Consider the following 16,119-nt stretch of genomic DNA (forward strand, 5'->3'; position numbering starts at 1 on the left):
GTGGTAACTAGCCATAGAACAAGCTATTATGCTATTGTTCGTTCCCAGGTTGAGCGCTTCTCTCTTTTTATTTATGCAAATTATGACACTTAAGGAAGTCTCCCTAAGTGTGATGCGGAAATCCAGACGTGGACCCGTTGCTCAGTGTGCCTAGAGGGATATGGCTGCACCTCACTGACGAGGGACACAATAGGCTGAAACATACATCACAAAAGGGTTAACAAGGTAGTTTGGTCTGCCAAAGTATGTTGCGGTCACCCTCATGGCTACCAAACCATCCTTCCGATCCCACACTGCATCCGCTCCAGGGGATTGGCCACAGCCCATGAGTCAGAGGCTAACAAAGAGGGTGTCACATCCACATATACATGTGTATTCAGTAGAGGATCCTCCCATGCTGGATCCACAGGGCAATCCATTAACCTCTGTCATTCCACAGGTGTCTCATTCTCTGTAGCTGAGGGTTGAAAATCCGATTCCTGCGGATCTCTGTACTGGATTATCTGTAGAAAATGGTCTTCTCTGTTTAGCATCTTTTCTTTATACCTTAGTAAACAGGGCACGCAGCAATAAAATAACATCCTCTATGATAGTAACAAAAATAGATTTGTGATCTATATGACATGAAATACAACTAATTCTTGGCATTGCAATATGACAGAAGTTCAGGGGAGCTCTGCCTGGGGGTTGCTGGAAGGCCGCAGCCTTGAAGTTGCTCCGGAATATCGGTGCTGGTAGCAAATCATGTTATATTGAGCTTGTTTGATGCAGAATCCTCAGTGGTTTCTAGGTCTGAAGGGTTTATGGAGATAGATCTTAAAACCTCAACAGCACACAATATTGCGACCTGTCATGGCCACCAGAAGTTCCCCCAGCTCTCTCTTTTTTGTTCCATATGTTTTGTTCAGGCCTTTGCAAAGTTAAGACCGGTTATAAAACTGATCTATCCTCCTTGGAAGTGTTTTACAATTTTTTCCATTTTATCCTATGCATTCCTTTGACATTCAGTTACTGTGTACTATTGTTGATTTTTTTTTTACCAAAATTACGGCTAGATTACGAGTTTTGCGTTAAAGTAAAAAAGCAATGTTAACAGGTCCTAACTCTGCTTTTTTATGCACGCTGCTATTACGAGTCTTGCAGGTTTAGGAGCACCGTACACTTTTTTGGCCTTAACGCAAATCAACTTACGTAAATTTTGTAAAGTCTTTTTTCAATGAGACTTGCATAGCGCCGGTATTACGAGTTTGTCCTGGGAGGCCAAAAAATGAGCCGTACACCCTCTACCGCCAAGTTTCCTAACGCATTTTAAAGTCAGTAGTTATGAGTTTTACACTACAAAGCTGTAGCATAAAACTCATAACTAAAGTGCTAAAAAGTACACTATCACCCATAAACTACCTATTAACCCCTAAACCGAGGCCCTCCCGCATCGCTAACACTAAAATAAAAATATTAACCCCTAATCTGCGGCTCCGGACATCGCAGCCACTTTAATAAACATATTAACCCCTAAACCGCCAAACACTAAATATTATTAACCCCTAATCTGCCGCCCCTAACATCGCCGCCACCTACATTATACTTATTAACCCCTAATCTGCCGCTCCGGACATCGCCACCACCTACATTATACCTATTAACCCCTAATCTGCTGCCCCCAACATTGCTGCCACCTACATTACACTTATTCTGCCATCCCCCGTTGCCACTATTCTAAATTTATTAACCCTTTAAACCTAAGTCTAACCCTAACCCTAACACCCCCTAACTTAAATATAATTTAAATAAATCTAAATAAAATTCCTATCATTACCTAAATTATTCCTATTTAAAACTAAATACTTACCTATAAAATAAACCCGGAGCTAGCTACAATATAACTAATAGTTACATTGTATCTATTTTAGGGTTTATTTTTATTTTACTGGCAAGCGTAAAAAGCAGCGTAAAACTCAGTAACGCAGCCCCATTGATTCCTATGGGGAAACACATTTTATGTTTACACCTAACACCCTAACATGAACCCCGAGTCTAAACACCCCTAATCTTACACTTATTAACTCCTAATCTGCCGCCCCCGACATCACTGACACCTACATTATACTTATTAAACCCTAATCTGCCGCTCCGGACATCGCTGCCACCTACATTATACTTATAAATCCCTAATCTCTGTCCCCCAACGTCGCTGCAACCTACATACATTTATTAACCCTAATCTGCCACCCCAATGTCACCGTCACTATTCTAAATTTATTAACCCCTAAACCTAAGTCTAACCCTAACCCTAACACCCCCTAACTTAAATATAATTAAAATAAATCTAAATAAAATTCCTATCATTACCTAAATTATTCCTATTTAAAACTAAATACTTACCTATAAAATAAACCCGGAGCTAGCTACAATATAACTAATAGTTACATTGTATCTATCTTAGGGTTTATTTTTATTTTACTGGCAAGTTTGTATTTATTTTAACTAGATAGAATAGTTACTAAATAGTTATTAACTATTTACTAGCTACCTAGTTAAAATAAATACAAATGTATCTGTAAAATAAAACCTAACCTAAGTTACACTAACACCTAACACTACACTACAATTAAATAACTTACCTATATTAAATACAATTAAATAAATTAAATACAATTAGCTAAATTACAAAAAAACAAACACTAAATTACAGAAAATAAAAAACAAATTACAAGATCTTTAAACTAATTACACCTAATCTAAGAGCCCTATAAAAATAAAAAAGCCCCCCAAAATAAAAAAAAACCCTAGCCTAAACTAAACTACTAATAGCCCTTAAAAGGGCCTTTTGCGAGGCATTGCCCAAAAGAAATCAGCTCTTTTACCTGAAAAAGAAATACAAACAACCCCCCCAACAGTAAAACCCACCACCCACAAAACCAACACCCCAAATAAAACCCTAACTAAAAAAAAACTAAGCTCCCCATTGCCCTGAAAAGGGCATTTGGATGGGCATTGCCCTTAAAAGGGCATTTAGCTCTATTGCTGCCCAAAGCCCTAACATAAAAATAAAACCCACCCAATACACCCTTAAAAAATCCAAACACTAACCCCAAAAATTCACTTACCAGGAGAAGTCTTCATCCAAGCAGCAAGATGTCCTCAACGAAGCCGGCAGAAGTGGTCCTCCAGACGGGCAGAAGTGGTCCTCCAGACGGGCAGAAGTCTTCACCCAGACGGTATCTTCTATCTTCATCCTTCCGACTCGGAGCGGCTCCATCTTCAAGACATCCGGCGCGGAGCATCCTCTTCAATCGACGTCTTCTTGCTGAATAAAGGTTCCTTTAAATGACATCATCCAAGATGGTGTCCCTTAGATTACGATTGCCCTTTTAAGGGCAATGCCCTTTTCAGGGCAATGGGGACCTTAGGTTTTTTTAGTTAGGGTTTTATTTGGGGGGTTGGTTGTGTGGGTGGTGGGTTTTACTGTTGTGGGGGTTGTGTGTATTTTTTTTACAGGTAAAGAGCTGATTTCTTTGGGGCAATGCCCTGCAAAAGGCCCTTTTAAGGGCTATTTTTAGTTTAGGTTAGGCTAGGGTTTTTTTATTTTGGGGGGGCTTTTTTATTTTGATAGGGCTATTAGATTAGGTGTAATTAGTTAAAAGATCTTGCAATTTGTTTTTTATTTTATGTAATTTAGTGTTTTTTTTGTTTTGTTATTTAGCTAATTGTATTTGATTTATTTAATTGTACTGTAGTGTTAAGTGTTAGTGTAACTTAGGTTATGTTTTATTTTACAGGTAAATTTGTATTTATTTTAGCTAGGTAGTTATTAAATAGTTAATAACTATTTAATAACTATTCTACCTAGTTTAAAATAAATACACACTTGCCTGTAAAATAAAAATAAACCCTAAGCTAGATACAATGTAACTATTAGTTAGTTATATTGTAGCTAGTTTAGGGTTTATTTTACAGGTAAGTATTTAGTTTTATATAGGAATTATTTAGTTAATGATAGGAATTTTATTTAGATTTATTTTAATTATATTTAAGTTAGGGGGTGTTAGGGTTAGGGTTAGACTTAGGTTTAGGGGTTAATAAATTTAGAATAGTGACGGTGACATTGGGGTGGCAGATTAGGGTTAATAAATGTAGGTAGGTTGCAGCGACGTTGGGGGACAGAGATTAGGGATTTATAAGTATAATGTAGGTGGCGGCGATGTCCGGAGCGGCAGATTAGGGTTTAATAAGTATAATGTAGGTGTCAGTGATGTCGGGGGCGGCAGATTAGGAGTTAATAAGTGTAAGATTAGGGGTGTTTAGACTCGGGGTTCATGTTAGGGTGTTAGGTGTAAACATAAAATGTGTTTCCCCATAGGAATCAATGGGGCTGCGTTACTGAGTTTTACGCTGCTTTTTTGCAGGTGTTAGACTTTTTCTCAACCGGCTCTCCCCATTGATGTCTATGGGGAAATTGTGCACGAACACGTACGACCAGCTCACCTCTGATTTAAGCAGCGCTGGTATTGGAGAGAAGGGTAGCGCAATTTTGCTCTACGCTCACTTCTTGCCTGTTAACGCCGGGTTGATAAAAACCCAGCGCTGCAGGTAAGTGAGCGGTGAGAATAAACTGCTTGTTAGCAACGCACCCCTGTTACCGCAAAACTCGTAATCTAGGCATTAGTCTCTTCAGACCATATTAGTTGGGAATTTGTAGTTCCTTCTTTTTGTCCAAATGAGAGACTTTTACATAAAATGTATGTAGTTCATGCTCTAAAGATTTTATCTTCAGTCTACTAAGGATTTTAGACAATATTCCAGTCTATTTATTCATCTCTAATGCCCATGAAAGGGTCAGAAGGCTTCTGCCATTACTTTAGCTTTGTGGTTAAAGTTTTTGATCCACAAGGCTTACTTGGTGGCAGTGAAGTCGTCTCCAACTTATATTACTGCTTATTCTTTTAGATCAGTTACTACTTCCTGGGCTTTTTAGAATGAGGCTTCATTGCAAGGCGGCAATTTGGTCCTCCCTACATACTTCTACTAAATCTCATCAATGTGTTGTTTTTTGCTTCTTCTGAAGCTTACTCTGGTAGGAATGTCCTCCAGGCAGCAGTGTCTATAAATTAGGTGCCTGCCCTCCTTTTTTCAAACCTTTTTTTTAACCCACAGCCTCATTACTCATGGACTGTTAATACATATTGTATTGGACATGTTCACAAAAAAATAGCTTGGGACAAATTGTTTGCTATGAAAAAAAAATATTTGTTCTTTTGCTCATTTGGTTCAGAGGATTTTTGCAAACATTATTCATTCATTAATGGAAATTTGATAACCCCTTATTTCCTATTGGGAACAGAGAAGCAGCTGAACAGCAGCTTAAAGTGCCATAAAACAGGTTGAGATATGTGCATATCCTAAAAGGGCTAATTAATATAAAAAATAGTTTGCATAAAAAATTGTTGAAAAATTGCTGGCAAGTATTTTATAATAATTTTCAAAAATAAGCAAAATGAATTACATAGCAAAGCTGCCTGGAGCAGCCAACTCCACCCCCTCTTATCAGTGTTTAGACACAGGCATTGTATTTCCACTGAGTTCAGCTTTTAGGCATGCTCCATCAGATAATCCCTAAGCACTTTTGCATTCGACCAAAACATCAATAGATATAGATACAGCCATAGAAGGAAATGTGTGAGGGGAGTTAGAGCTTTACAATTCAGAAACTAAAAAGAAAGGGTTAATGGTGAAGCACTGCAGTATAAATTTGCAGGTAAAGTAATTAAAGTAGATATTATTATATTTTGTCTCTATCACAACTTGTTTTATGTGCCTTTAAACTTAAAGAAACATGAAACACAAAATGTTTTTTTTTATGATTCAGATAAAGGGTCCGATTTATCAAAGCTTCAACTGATGATACGATGGAATCCGCTTGAATCTTGTGTCATATTCAACGCGAATTAAATCCACCGTTATTAACAAAGCTTCAACATCGTCAAATGTTGAAATGTATGACGTAATATATACGATTCTGCGGTCTCAATCTGCCGTAGATCGATGCTTGCATCATTCCAGATGTTTCAAATTCACATTCCACTCTATTTGACCCTCTTCCCAATTTATCAAACATTCAACAGGTACGCTCGCGTCTTTTCCGCCGCAGTGTACCTATCATTCAAACCACCACCCTTGAGGCCGTGGAAGTCAAAGAAATTAATGGGAGTCTGAATCCCAGAAAGTTATGTTAGATGCTGCAAGAGAATGAAGTTTATTACATATTTATGTAAATTAGAAAGTTGATTACAATTGTATACTCTTTCTAAATCACACAGACAACAAAGACGCATGTTCAGTATCTAAATAATATGTAAAATAATAATATAATCACATGCAATTTCAAGGGACAGATTAATTTCAAAAGTAGTTTTAATGACAGGTAATGTCTGTCTGCCAGCAGGACTAGTAGATATAGGGATAAAAATTAAATAAATAGCTAACTTCCTTTTTTTGATCAATCTAATTTCACCATGTTTAATGCATGTAATACAAGTCCAAATGCATTTTGCACCAAATTGGACGCAATACTCAAACTCCTAAACAACCCACAAACTAGTGAAATTTTCCACCACTTTTGATTGGGAAATGTATAATCACATGATTTATGACATCGGTCAATCTGATTTAAATATATATTTTATACTATCACTAACGAATCAAATTGCTCGATACTTGTGTCATTGATCACTCATCAGAACTTGTAAGTGCCATTTGTGACATTGTGTATTATACTTTGAAAGTATGTATATGTGAAATTAATATTAAAGTTAAACACTGATGATGACATTAGGACACGTGTAATATTTTTGACAATTATTTTAAAAATCAAATGATGTTTGATTCAATTTAATCTTAGATGATAGCTCAAAGGGATAGTCCACCTAACATTAAACCGTCATGAATCAGATACAGCAGAAATTAAAATCACCTCTTTACTGTCATGATATTTTCAGTGTTTTTCTTCCTTATCTTGAATTTTATTTTCATTAAGAAATGTCATATATGCCAGCCCATTTTATAACACCTGTTTAGGGGTGGTGTTTAAAACTACACTGCAATCAGGAAGGGTTACACAGGTGCAGAGAGAAAACTGGCCCAGCTCTTAAAATATCCATTGTTTACAAATAAATACCTATGATACCCTGATTACATGTTATATTCCCAATTATTCATCCTCAGAATAATAATATATTTACATTTTATACATATAGTGGTATAAATAAACACAGAGATATGAAAGACAACATTGTTTAGGACAAAATAATATTTTGGGACGTGTAAATATGTTTGGAAAAGATTTCTGACATTATATATAAATATATATATATATATATATATATGTATAAGTATGTGCAAATAAATATGTACAAATTCTAGCATTAATAATAATTTTTAAAAAAGAAAAAAACATGAGATAGTCATATTATGATTTCTAGAAATACAAATACACATTAATCTATGTGAAAATATCATATATCAGATTTTTTTGTATAACAAATAAAGCAAAAAAACATAATTTATGCTTACCTGATAAATTTATTTCTCTTGTAGTGTGTTCAGTCCACGGGTCATCCATTACTTATGGGATATATTCTCCTTCCCAACAGGAAGTTGCAAGAGGATCACCCAAGCAGAGCTGCTATATAGCTCCTCCCCTCACATGTCATATCCAGTCATTCGACCGAAACAAGACGAGAAAGGAGAAACTATAGGGTGCAGTGGTGACTGGAGTTATAATTTAAAATTTAGAACCTGCCTCAAAAAAGACAGGGCGGGCCGTGGACTGAACACACTACAAGAGAAATAAATTTATCAGGTAAGCATAAATTATGTTTTCTCTTGTTAAGTGTGTTCAGTCCACGGGTCATCCATTACTTATGGGATACCTATACCAAAGCTAAAGTACACGGATGATGGGAGGGACAAGGCAGGAACATTAAACAGAAGGAACCACTGCCTGTAGAACCTTTCTCCCAAAAACAGCCTCCGAAGAAGCAAAAGTGTCAAATTTGTAAAATTTGGAAAAAGTATGAAGTGAAGACCAAGTTGCAGCCTTGCAAATCTGTTCAACAGAGGCCTCATTCTTAAAGGCCCAGGTGGAAGCCACAGCTCTAGTGGAATGAGCTGTAATTCTTTAAGGAGGCTGCTGTCCAGCAGTCTCATAGGCTAAACGTATTATGCTACAAAGTCAAAAAGAGAGAGAGGTAGCCGAAGCCTTTTGACCTCTCCTCTGTCCAGAGTAAACGACAAACAGAGAAGAAGTTTGCCGAAAATCTTTAGTTGCCTGTAAGTAGAACTTCAGGGCACGGACCACGTCTAGATTATGCAAAAGACGTTCCTTCTTTGAAGAAGGATTAGGACATAATGATGGAAAAACAATCTCTTGATTGATATTCCTGTTAGAAACAACCTTAGGTAAAAACCCAGGTTTAGTACGCAGGACTACCTTGTCTGAATGAAAGATTAGATAAGGGGAATCGCAATGTAAGGCAGATAACTCAGAGACTCTTTGAGCCGAGGAAATAGCCATCAAAAGCAGAACTTTCCAAGAAAATTTTTTAATATCAATGGAATGAAGGGGTTCAAACGGAACACCCTGAAGAACTTTAAGAACCAAGTTTAAGCTCCAAGGAGGAGCAACAGTTTTAAACACAGGCTTAATTCTAGTCAAAGCCTGACAAAAGGCCTGGACGTCTGGATTCTCTGCCAGACGCTTGTGTAAAAGAATAGACAGAGCAGAAATCTGTCCCTTTAGTGAACTAGCGGATAAGCCCTTTTCTAAACCCTCTTGTAGAAAGGACAATATCCTAGGAATCCTAACCCTACTCCATGAGTAACTCTTGGATTCACACCAATATAAATATTTACGCCATATTTTATGGTAAATTTTTCTGGTAACAGGTTTCCGAGCCTGTATTAATGTATCAATAACCGAATCCGAAAACCCACACTTTGATAGAATCAAGCGTTCAATTTCCAAGCAGTCAGCCTCAGAGAAATTAAGGTTTGGATGGTTGAAAGGACCCTGAATTAGAAGGTCCTGCCTCAGGGGTAGAGACCATGGTGGACAGGACGACATGTCCACTAGGCCTGCATACCAGGTCCTGCGTGGCCACGCAGGCGCTATCAGAATCACAGATGCTCTCTCCTGTTTGATCCTGGCAATCAGTCGAGGTAGCAACGGAAAAGGTGGAAACACATAAGCTATGTTGAAAACCCAAGGGGCTGCTAGTGCATCTACCAGCACCGCACCCGGGTCCCTGGACCTGGATCCGTAACAAGGAAGCTTGGCGTTCTGGCGAGATGCCATGAGATCCAGATCCGGTTTGCCCCAACGATGAATCAGTTGAGCAAATACCTCCGGGTGAAGTTCCCACTCCCCCGGATGAAAAGTCTGGCGACTTAGAAAATCCGCCTCCCAGTTCTCCACGCCTGGGATGTAGATCGCTGACAGGTGGCAAGAGTGAGACTCTGCCCAGCGAATTATCTTCGAGACTTCCAACATCGCTAGGGAACTCATGGTTCCCCCTTGATGATTGATGTAAGCCACAGTCGTGATGTTGTCCGACTGAAATCTGATGAACCTCAGAGTTGCTAACTGAGGCCAAGCTAGAAGAGCATTGAATATTGCTTTTAATTCTAGAATGTTTATTGGGAGGAGTTTCTCCTCCTGAGTCCACGATCCCTGAGCCTTCAGGGAGTTCCAGACTGCTCCCCAGCCTAGTAGGCTGGCATCTGTTGTTACAATCGTCCAATCTGGTCTGCGAAAAGTCATTCCTTTGGACAGATGAACCCGTGATAACCACCAGAGAAGAGAATCTCTGGTCTTCTGGTCCAGATTTAGCAAAGGGGACAGATCTGAGTAATCCCCGTTCCATTGACGCATAGTTGCAGCGGTCTGAGATGTAGGCGCGCAAATGGCACTATGTCCATTGCCGCGACCATTAAGCCGATTACTTCCATGCACTGAGCTACTGATGGGCTTGGAATGGAGTGAAGGACACGGCAAGCATTGAGAATCTTTGATAACCTGGACTCCGTCAGGTAAATCTTCATCTCTACAGAATCTATAAGAGTCCCTAGAAAAGGGACCCTTGTGAGTGGTAACAGAGAACTCTTTTCCACGTTCACTTTCCACCCATGCGACCTCAGAAATGCTAGAACTATCTCTGTATGAGACTTTGCCTTTTGAAAACTTGACGCTTGTATCAGAATGTCGTCTAGGTACGGAGCCACCGCTATGCCTTGTGGTCTTAGTACCGCCAGAAGTGAGCCCAGAACCTTTGTAAAAATTCTCGGGGCCGTAGCCAACCCAAAGGGAAGAGCTACAAACTGGTAATGCCTGTCTAGAAAGGCAAACCTTAGGTACCAATAATGATCTCTGTGAATCGGTATGTGAAGGTAGGCATCCTTTAAGTCCACTGTGGTCATATATTGACCCTCTTGGATCATGGGTAGGATGGTCCGAATGGTTTCCATCTTGAACGATGGAACCCTTAGGAATTTGTTTAAGATCTTTAAGTCTAAGATTGGTCTGAAGGTTCCCTCTTTTTTGGGAACCACAAACAGATTTGAATAAAACCCTTGCCCCTGTTCCATTCGCGGAACTGGGTGGATCACTCCCATCACTAAGAGGTCTTGTACACATTGTAGAAATGCCTCTTTCTTTACTAGGTTTGTTGATAACCTTGACAGATGGAACCTCCCTTGTGGAGGAGAAGTTTTGAAATCCAGAAGGTATCCCTGAGATATAATCTCCAACGTCCAGGGATCCTGTACATCTCTTGCCCAAGCCTGGGCGAAGAGAGAAAGTCTGCCCCCCACTAGATCCGTCTCCGGAAAGGGGGCCCTGTCTTCATGCTGTCTTAGGGGCGGAAGTAGGCTTTCTGGCCTGCTTGCCCTTGTTCCATGACTGGTTGCCTTTCCAACCCTGTCTGTAACGAGCAGTAGTTCCTTCCTGTTTTGGAGCGGAGGAAGTCGATGCTGCTCCTGCCTTGAAATTACGAAAGGCACGAAAATTAGACTGTTTGGCCTTTGATTTGGCCCTGTCCTGAGGAAGGGTGTGGCCCTTACCTCCAGTAATGTCAGCAATAATTTCCTTCAAGCCGGGCCCGAATAAGGTCTGCCCTTTGAAAGGAATGTTCAGTAGTTTAGACTTAGAAGTTACATCTGCTGACCAGGACTTAAGCCATAGCGCTCTGCGCGCCTGTATGGCGAATCCGGAATTCTTAGCCGTAAGTTTGGTTAAATGCACTACGGCATCTGAAGCAAACGCATTAGCCAGCTTAAGGGTTCTAAGCTTGCTCAAAGACTCATCCAATGGTGCTGTGCGAATCGCCTCTTCCAGAGACTCAAACCAGAATGCCGCTGCAGCAGTGACAGGCGCAATGCATGCAAGAAGCTGTAATATAAAACCTTGTTGAACAAACATTTTCTTAAGGTAACCCTCTAATTTTTTATCCATTGGATCTGAGAAAGCACAGCTATCCTCTACCGGGATAGTGGTACGCTTGGCTAAAGTAGAAACTGCTCCCTCCACCTTAGGGACCGTCTGCCATAAGTCTCGTGTGGTGGCGTCTATAGGGAACATTTTTCTAAATATCGGAGGAGGGGAAAAAGGCACACCGGGTCTATCCCACTCCTTGATAATAATCTCTGTAAGCCTCTTTGGTATAGGAAAAACGTCAGTACACACCGGTACCGCATAGTATTTATCCAGCCTACATAATTTCTCTGGGATTGCCACCGTGTCACAATCATTCAGAGCCGCTAACACCTCCCCTAGCAACACGCGGAGGTTCTCAAGCTTAAATTTAAAATTTGAAATTTCTGAATCTGGTCTCCCCGAATCAGAACCGTCACCCACAGAATGAAGCTCTCCGTCCTCATGTTCTGCAAATTGTGACGCAGTATCAGACATGGCTCTTGTGTCATCGGCGCGCTCTGTCCTTAACCCAGAGCTGTCGCGCTTGCCTCTTAACTCGGGCATATTGTATAATACTTCTTTCATAACATTAGCCATATCATGTAAAGTGATTTGTAAGGGCCTTGATGTACTTGGCGCCTCAATCTCATGCACCTCCCGAGCGGGAGACGAAGGTACTGACACGTGAGGAGAGTTAGACGGCATAACTTCCCCCTCGTTGTCTGGTGATAATTTCTTAATCGGTACAGATTGACTTTTATTCAAAGTAATATCAATACAATTGGTACACATATTTCTATTGGGCTCCACATCGGCTTTTAAACATAATGAACAAGCAGATTCCTCTGTATCAGACATGTTTAAACAGACTAGCAATGAAGCTAGCAAGCTTGGAAATTACTTTCAATAAGTTTACAAGCAATATAAAAAACGCTGCAGCGCTTTTTTAAAAACACAGTTGAATAACAAAGAACTAATTCAGTTATAGTCAACAATTCTTTAAATGTATTAATTAGCAGAGGATTGCACCCGTTAGCAAAAGGATGATTAACCCCTCAGTACCCAAAAAAAACTGATATCAAATTAAGATTTAACGTTTTTATCACAGTCAAACACACTGTCACAGGTCTGCTGTGACTGATTACCTCCCTCAAAAACAAATTTTGAAGACCCCTGAGCTCTCTAGAGACGTCCTGGATCAAGGAGGAAGAAGCAGGAAGACTGTGCTAGAATTTTAACTGCGCAACAATGCGCTAAAAAAGGCCCCTCCCACTCATTTACAACAGTGGGAGACCTGATTTCTATGCAGAAATATACGTTAGCCATGTGGAAAAAATTAATGCCCAAAAGGATTTATCACCAAAGTACCTCACAAAACGAATAACATGCCAGTAAACATTTTAAAAAACAAACTTCTTTTAATGTCATGCAAAGTTATCACTAAGCCTGCTACCAGTCGCTTCCACTGCAGATAAGGCTTAAGCATTATTTCAGTATTAACAGTATTTTCTCAGTCAAATTCTAGTCCCTAGAAAATAACTCTACTGTGCATACATTTATCAGCCTGATACCAGTCACTACTACTGCATTTAAGGCTGTACTTACATCATACGGGTAACAGCAGTGTTTTCTTAGTCAATTCCATTCCCAGAAAATATTGTACTGCACATACCTCATTTGCGGGGGACCCCGCATGCTATTCCCATGTTCTGAAGTTACCCCACTCCTCAGAATGTCGAGAACAGCCAGTGGATCTTAGTTACGCCTGCTAAGATCATAGAAAACGCAGGCAGTTTCTTCTGCCAAATACTGCCTGAGATAGAAAAACAGCACACTCCGGTGCCATTTAAAATAACAAACTTTTGATTGAAGAATAATTAAGTAAAAACTCCAACTCCTCTCGCGACCTCCTTCTTCGTTGACGGTTGCAAGAGAATGACTGGATATGACATGTGAGGGGAGGAGCTATATAGCAGCTCTGCTTGGGTGATCTTCTTGCAACTTCCTGTTGGGAAGGAGAATATATCCCATAAGTAATAGATGACCCGTGGACTGAACACACTTAACAAGAGAAAAGTACTTTCTATGAGATATTATTGTTTGTTCAGGTATAAATCTAGCTATTTCTTGGACATTAACAGATGAAAAATTAATGATTAGCTTTAAAGAAATGTGCTTGTTCATGGACAGTAATGATATGGTACAAATAAAGTTGGAAAAAACTGAATATCCACGACATTGATGACTCTTGGTTATCAACAGTCCGATGCTCATTGATCTGTACTTGATGTGCTTGTTTTTGACAGACTTTTTAATAAATAATGGCGTTGTATGTGGATTCGCGGCAGCGATGTCTGGCGAGCGTATTCACTCCAGCAAATGCACCAAGATTAACGCTTTGATAAATCGTCCCCAAAGCATGCAATTTTATACAACTTTCCTATTTACTTTTATTATCAAATTTGCTTCATTCTCTTGGTATCCAACTTTCAACATGTTATCTTATTCCCCCTAAGGGGGCGATTTATGAAGCAGCGGATCCTGCTTCTGACCCACTCCACTTCAGGTCTGCCTGAAGCGGAAGTTAAGAAGCAGCGGTCATAAGACTGCTGCTCCTTAACTCGTCCGCCACCTCTGAGGTGGCGGACAGCAATCAGCCCGATCGGATAAGATCGGGTTGATTGACACCCCCTGCTAGCGCCTGTGATTGTGCAGGGGGCAACATTGCACAAGCATTTCACGAGAAATGCTTGTGCAATGATAAATGCCAAAAGTGTATGCTGTCGGTATTTATCGATGTCCACTCACACTATTTTAAATCGGCCCCATAGACTTCAATCAAGTGCGAAGACTGGAAAAAAATATATCACCCTTACTTGCGCAATACCAATGTGTGCTAACCTGACATGAAATAGGAATATTTCATATTCCAATGTTCTTCCCATAGCAGAATATGTTCTATATAATCTTAAATGCATATTTATATATATATATATATATATATATATATATATATATATATATATATATATATATATATGATTGTTTGGGTAAAATATATATCTATACCAATACTGTATATATATGATTGTTTGGGTAAAATATATATCTATACCAATACTGTATATATATATATATGATTATATATAGTTATAGATATATACATATATATATAGGAATACCTATTTAAAAATATCCCTATGTGCAGAACAATGGGAAGTTAAATATTAACAGTACATACACAGTTTAACACTTTATTAAATATGAATATTGAATAAAGATGTTTCTTGTGTTCAGCTACATGACTGCAAAGGGCTCCAATGCACACATATATATATATAAATGCTAACCATCATCTGAGCTGAGTGATTCAGCATTGCACCAGCAGCTCTTGTGAACTGCTGGTGCAATGCCACCCCCTGCAGATTCGCGACCACTAGCAGGGGGTGTCAATCTACCCGATCGTATTTGATCGGGTTGAATTGCAGCGATCTCTGTCCGCCTCCTCAGAGCAGGCGGACAGGTTACGGAGCAGCGGTCTTTAGACCGCTGCTTCATAACTGGTGTTTCTGGAGAGTCTGAAAGCTCACCAGAAACACGGGGCTTCAAGCTCCATACGGAGCTTGATAGATAGGCCCCATAATCTTTGTGTTAGTGTTGTGTATATAAGTGTATTTATGTGTATATATGTATATTCATGTGAATTTATGTGTTTATATGTGTGTATATATATTGGGAAAATGGCGCTGATAGACTTGCTCAACACAAGGTTGCCACAAACATTTGTAAAAAGTGCAATATCTGTGAAGTGCAATAAAGCGAAGCGCAATAAAACGAGGTATGTCTGTAGATGTATTTATGTGTTTATATGTATATGTATGTCTGTAAATATTTAGACATGTATGTGCATGTATCTCTATGTAAAAGTCCTTTGCAGACTTTTTTTTTCCAACGCCTGAGACCTTATTTTTTTAAATCCTTAACTTTTTAAAGTTTTTATTAGACAGCATTATTATGAGTATAGCCGTACAATGTATTTTTGATGTGTTTTTTGCAAGTTTTCAAAATCACGTAACAGTTAACCAGAGCTATGAAGTTGCGCTAACCCGACTTCAATTGTGAAGAGTTTATTTTCAACTCGTAATTTTCGCACTATGATACCCAAAGAGCCGTGATAAACCACTTATTGCTGACGTGCAACAGTTAGTGCGCCACTCATAATTTAACCCTACATCTGGTACAATATACATATGTTTGCAGCCACCAATTAGCAGCTAGCTCCTAGAAGTGCATTGTTGCTTCTGAGCACACCTAGGTAGGCCTTTCAACAGAGAATACCAAGAGAACAAAGCAAATTAGATATCATAAGTAAATTGGAATGTAGTTTAAAATTGTATGCTCTATCTGAATCATAAAAGTTTCTTTTTGACTTTGTTGCCCCTTTAACTCCTTCACCCAAAGCGACGTATATATACGCTGTTGCTGAGCAGTACTTTGCTTATCGTACTGCATAATGTACATATACGTCAGAGCTGCAGGAAATTCCTAAGCTCCAGTCATCTGCCCGTATATGGAACCGGAGCACGATCCGACCACTACACTACAGAAAATAAAAATGTAAAAAAATATTTAGATATCTACATTGTATAGGT

Source organism: Bombina bombina, chromosome 4 (assembly GCF_027579735.1).
Source record: "Bombina bombina isolate aBomBom1 chromosome 4, aBomBom1.pri, whole genome shotgun sequence".
Classification (NCBI taxonomy): domain Eukaryota; kingdom Metazoa; phylum Chordata; class Amphibia; order Anura; family Bombinatoridae; genus Bombina; species Bombina bombina.